Here is a 6,255-nt window from a genome sequence, read left to right as displayed (position 1 = left end):
CCCGCTTCCCCACTAGTATTGCCACCCCCCTGTTTTTCGCATCTAGCCCCGAATGATATACCTGCCCCACCCAGCCTTTACGTAGTCTAACCTGGTCTATAAGTTTCAAGTGCGTCTCTTGTAACATAACCACGTCTGCCTTAAGTTTCTTAAGGTGTGCGAGTACTCGTGCCCTCTTTATTGGCCCGTTCAGCCCTCTCACATTCCACGTGATCAACCGGGTTGGGGGGCTTTTTACCCCCCCTTGTCGATTAGCCATCCCCTTTTTCCAGCTCCTCACCCGGTTCCCACGCAGCTGTGTCCCCCCCAGGCGGCGCCCCCCCGCCCACCCCACCCCATTCCGGCTCCCCCCTCTCCCCAGCAGCAGCAACCCAGTAACTCCCCCCTCCCACCCCGCCCCCCCGCTAGATCCCCCACTAGCGTAGTTACACCCCCCATGTTGCTCCCAGAAGTCAGCAAACTCTGGCCGACCTCGGCTTCCCCCCGTGACCTCGGCTCGCACCGTGCAACGCCCCCTCCTTCCTGCTTCCCTATTCCCGCCATGATTATCATAGCGCGGGAACAAAGCCCGCGCTTCCCTTTTGGCCCCGCCCCCCCATGGCCAACGGCCCATCTCCTCCACCTCCCTTCCTCCCTCCACCACCACCTGTGGAAGAGAGAAAAGTTACCGCATCGCAGGATTAATAACATAAGACTCATCTTTCCCCCCTTTTTCCCCCTCTTCGCCCCCCATACTCGCCCCACCACTTTGTTTCAAACGTTCTTTTTTAGTAACCCGCTTATTCCAGTTTTTCTTCCACAATAAAAGTCCACGCCTCATCCGCCGTCTAAAAGTAGTGATGCCTCCCTTGATATGTGACCCACAGTCTTGCCGGTTGTAGCATTCCAAATTTTATCTTCTTTTTGTGAAGCACCGCCTTGGCCTGATTAAAGCTCGCCCTCCTTCTCGCCACCTCCGCACTCCAGTCTTGATATACGCGGATCACCGCGTTCTCCCACCTACTGCTCCGAGTTTTCTTTGCCCATCTAAGGACCATCTCTTTGTCCTTAAAACGGAGGAATCTCACCACTATGGCTCTATGAATTTCTCCTGCTCTCGGTCCTCGCGCCATCACTCGGTATGCTCCCTCCACCTCCAGCGGACCCGCCGGGGCCTCCGCTCCCATTAACGAGTGCAGCATCGTGCTCACATATGCCCCGACGTCTGCTCCTTCTACAAAGAATCCTTAAATTATCCCTCCTCGCGTTATTCTCCAGCACCTCCAATCTTTCCACACATCGTTTATGGTGTGCCTCGTGCATCTCCGTCTTCACCACCAGGCCCTGTATATCGTCCTCGTTCTCGGCAGCCTTTGCCTTCACGACCCGAAGCTCCCGCTCCTGGGTCTTTTGCTCATCCTTTAGCCCTTCGATCGCCTGTAATATCGGGGCCAACAGCTCCTTCTTCATCTCCTTTTTAAGCTCTCCCACGCAACATTTCAAAAACTCGTGTTGTTCAGGGCCCCATATTAAACTGCCACCTTCCGACGCCATCTTGGTTTTTGCTTGCCTTCCTTGCCGCTGCTCTAAAGGATCCACCGCAATCCGGCCACTTTCCTCTCCTTTTTCCATCCGTATCCAGGGGGGATTCCCTTCTGGTTTACCGCACAGTGCTTTTAGCCGTTAAAATTGCCGTTGGGGCTCTTATTAAGAGCCCAAAAGTCTGTTCCACCGGGAGCTGCCGAAACGTGCGACTCAGCTGGTCATCGCCGCACCCGGAAGCCCGTCTCGAGAGTAATTGATTGCGCATCAATTTAATCTGCTACAACTTCAGTTGAAAGGATGGATCTCCGTATCAAACCGGAGTGCCTTCAGTTCAGCCCCCACGCGGACAACTCTGCTGCTATCTTCAAACATTGGCTGGCATGCTTTAAGGTCTACCTCGACACGGCCACCGGCACCCCCACGGAAGGACAAAAGATGCACCTTCTACGCTCACGGGTCAGCCCTGGGATCTACCCTCTTTTCGAGGAGGCGGAGAATTATGCTGCCGCGATCGAGCTGCGAGAAGGACATTATATCCGCCCTGTGAACCAGGTCTACACTCGTCACCTGCTGGCGACTAGGAGGCAAAGCCCCGAGGAAACGTTGGAAGACTTCTACCGGGCGCTGCTGGTGCTGGGCCGAAACTGTGGCTGCCCGCCAATTTCGGGGAACGAGCACACAAAACTTTTGATCAGGGATGCTTTCGTGGCAGGTATGACCTCCCCCGATATCCGCCGAAGGCTCCTAGAAATGGACACTCTGGGACTTACTGAGGCACGGGCCCTGGCGGGGTCCATGGACATTGCCTATAAAAACGCGCTGTCCTTTGCTCCCGAGCGCGTGGCGGCCCCCTGGGCTGCGTGGCACCCCGCAGCGGCAGCCCCTCAGACCTTCCCCCTGACCCCGCAAGCCTGCGCAGCGAGATGGCCTGCTAGCGCCGCCGTACAACGCTATTTCTTCTGCGGGCAGGCGAATCATCCCCGCCCGCGCTGCCTGGCCCACACCGCCACCTGCAAAGGGTGCGGCAAGAAGGGCCACTCTGTGGGGGTCTGCCAGGCCCGCGCCGTGGCCGCGGTCTCCAGCGACTATCGGCAACCCCCTTTTCAGGCCCCGACCGCCCAGCGCTCACCACCACCCCCCTATCCTCAGGCCACGTGTGACCACGCGGGCGTGGCCATTTTGCCCCCCGGACACCACGCTGGACGGCTGGGCGCCGCCATTTTGTCCCTCGCCGGCGCCATCTTCCTCATCCCGGGACTCCATGTGCGACCCATGGGTGACGCCATCTTGGATGGGGCCCCAGGCTCCCAGCACAGCCGACTACACGCTGCTCGACCAGAACTCTCCATTACTGCAACTGGCCTCGGTGACTCTGGACCAGAGTCGGCCCCGGACGCTTGCGAAAGCTACAACGACGATCTCCATCAACGGCCACGTGACGTCGTGCCTGATCGACTCTGGGAGCACGGAAAGCTTTGTTCACCCTGACACGGTAAGGCGCTGTTCTCTTGTCACCCATCCCGTAAATCAAAGGATCTCCCTGGCCTCCGGGTCATACGCGGTGGAGATAAAGGGGTTCTGCCTAGCGAACCTCACTGTCCAAGGCAGGGAATTCCACAATTTCCGCCTGTACGTCCTGCCGCACCTCTGCGCAGCCACTCTCCTTGGGCTGGATTTCCAGTGCCACCTGCAAAGCCTGACCTTTCAATTCGGCGGCCCTATACCCCCCCTTACTGTCTGCGGCCTCGCGACCCTTAAGGTCGACCCGCCTTCCCTGTTTGCGAACCTCACCCCGGATTGCAAACCCGTTGCCACCAGGAGCAGACGGTACAGTGCCCAGGACCGGACCTTTATCAGGTCGGAGGTCCAGAGGCCGCTGAGGGAAGGGGTCATCGAAACGAGCAACAGTCCCTGGAGAGCTAAAGTAGTGGTGGTAAAGACCGGGGAGAAACATAGGATGGTCATTGACTACAGCCAGACCATCAACAGGTTTACGCAACTGGATGCGTACCCTCTCCCCCGTATAGCCGACCTGGTAAACAGGATTGCGCAATACAAGGTTTTCTCCACGGTGGATCTCAAGTCTGCCTACCACCAGCTACCCCTCCGTACTGGTGGCCGCCAGTACACTGCCTTTGAAGCAGACGGGCGGCTCTATCACTTTTTAAGGGTTCCCTTCGGTGTCACGAACGGGGTCTTGGTTTTCCAATGAGAGATGGGCCGAATGGTGGACCGGTACAGCTTACACGCAACGTTCCCGGATCTGGATAACGTCACCATCTGCGGCCATGACCAGCAGAACCACAACACCAACCTCCGCAAATTTCTCCAGACCGCGAAAATCCTTAATCTGACATACAATAAGGAGAAATGCATGTTTAGCACCGACCGTCTTGCCATTCTAGGCTACGTAGTGCAAAGTGGAGTCATAGGACCCGACCCTGAGCGCATGCGCCCCCTCATGGAGTTCCCCCTCCCTCACTGCCCCAAGGCCCTGAAGCGCTGCCTCGGGTTCTTCAGCTATTATGCCCAGTGGGTCCCCAATTACGCAGACAAGGCTCGACCCCTGATCCAGTCCACAACCTTCCCCCTGTCGACAGAGGCACGCCAGGCCTTCAGCCGCATCAAAGCAGACATTGCAAAAGCCACGATGCGCGCCATCGACGAGTCCCTCCCCTTCCAGGTCGAGAGCGATGTGTCCGACGTAGCTCTGGCGGCCACCCTCAATCAGGCGGGCAGGCCTGTGGCTTTCTTCTCCCGTACTCTCCATGCTTCCGAAATTCGCCACTCCTCGGTCGAAAAGGAGGCCCAGGCCATAGTAGAAGCTGTGCGACACTGGAGGCATTACCTGGCCGGCAGGAGGTTCATTCTCCTCACGGACCAACGGTCGGTTGCCTTCATGTTCGATAATGCACAGCGGGGCAAGATTAAGAACAAGATCCTGCGGTGGAGGATAGAACACTCTACCTACAATTACGAGATCTTGTACCTTGTACCGGGGCCGTGGGATTCTGGGCGGGGTTCGGGGTTGGGGGAAGCTGAACGAGCCTCCTGATGCCCTGTCCTGCGGCGCTTGTGCCACCGCACAAGTGGACCGCCTCCGATCCCTCCACGAGGATCTCTGCCACCCGGGGGTCACTCGTTTCTTTCATTTTATCAAGACCCGCAACCTGCCCTACTCCATCGAGGAGGTCAGGACCGTCACCAGGGACTGCCAAATCTGCGCGGACTGCAAACCGCACTTCTACTGGCCAGAGAGGGCGCACCTGATAAAGTCTTCCCGCCCCTTTGAACGCCTCAGCATGGATTTCAAAGGCCCCCTCCCCTCCACCGACCGCAACACGTACTTCCTTTACATGATTGACGAGTACTCCCGGTTCCCATTCACCATCCCCTGCTCAGACATGACCACAAACACCGTCATCAAGGCCCTCCAGGCTATCTTTACACTGTTCGGTTTCCCCGCATACATTCACAGTGATAGGGGGTCCTCCTTTATGAGTGACGAACTGCGTCAATTTCTGCTCTGCAAAGGCATCACCTTGAGCAGGACGACAAGTTACAACCCCCGGGGAAACGGGTAGGTAGAGAGGGAGAACGGAACGGTCTGGAAGACCGTCCTGCTGGCACTACGGTCCAGGAATCTCCCAGTCTCCCGCTGGCAGGAAGTCCTCCCGGTGGCCCTCTCCTCCATCCGGTCACTGCTCTGTACTACCACAAATCAGACACCTCATGAACATCTCCTTGTTTTCCCCAGGAAGTCCTCCTCCGGGACCTCGCTCCCAACCTGGCTAGCGACACCCAGACCCATCCTGCTTCGGAAACATGTGAGGGCGCACAAGTGGGACCCGTTGGTCGAGAGGGTCCACCTGCTGCACGCCAACCCCCAGTACGCCTATGTAGCGTTCCCTGACGGCCGCCAAGACACGGTCTCCCTTCAGGACCTGGCGCCCGTGGGAGCCCCACGCGCACCCGCACCATTGCCCCCACCCCCACCCCCACCCCCACCCTCCCCACAGCACCTAACTGGAGGGTCAGTACTCCCGCCGCCCCTGCCTAGGGCCGAACAAACACCGACGCCCCCTACAGGCGCTTTTCCCCCTTGCCCACTTTTCGCCCCAACAGCGCCGCCTAGGGCTACCTGGGAGGACGACACCACGTTCCCGGAGTCGCAACCACCGGGACCCCCATCAGAATCACTGCCAAAGCCCAGGCGCTCCAGAAAGACGACCAGGCCACCCGATCGACTGATTGCTGCACCATAAACACTTTGTTATTATCCTCGACATCACGGCACCTCCATACCTGGTCATACCATGCGAAAGGCGACTATTAACGCTGGCCAACACCCCGCCGGGCTCTTTTTTAACAGGGGATGAATGTGGTAATACCAGGTATTGCGGTACCTAAGAGGTGGATGACCATTGGTTAGACCCAGGAGTCTACCATTGGCTGATGTACATAGCTCTGCCCTGAGAGGCGGAGTATAAGAACCGATGCCGTCCCAGCAGCCTTCACTTTCTGTATCGAAGCTGCTGGGGAAGAGTTCTAGCAGATTAAAGCCTATTAGTTATGCCTCACCTTGTCTCGAGAGCAATTGATTGCGCATCAAGGGGAAAAGGGAAGGTCAGGGAAAAGGGCGAAAGGGGAAGTCAAGGAAAAGGGGGGTCAGGGGCAAGGGGGCAAGAGGGTCTGGGAAAGGGGGTCAGGGAAAGGGGGAATGGGTTCAGG

The sequence above is a fragment of the Scyliorhinus torazame genome, chromosome 10 (assembly GCF_047496885.1).
Source record: "Scyliorhinus torazame isolate Kashiwa2021f chromosome 10, sScyTor2.1, whole genome shotgun sequence".
Classification (NCBI taxonomy): domain Eukaryota; kingdom Metazoa; phylum Chordata; class Chondrichthyes; order Carcharhiniformes; family Scyliorhinidae; genus Scyliorhinus; species Scyliorhinus torazame.
The sequence above is the reverse complement of the archived record's forward strand: the minus strand, read 5'-3'. Positions refer to the sequence as shown.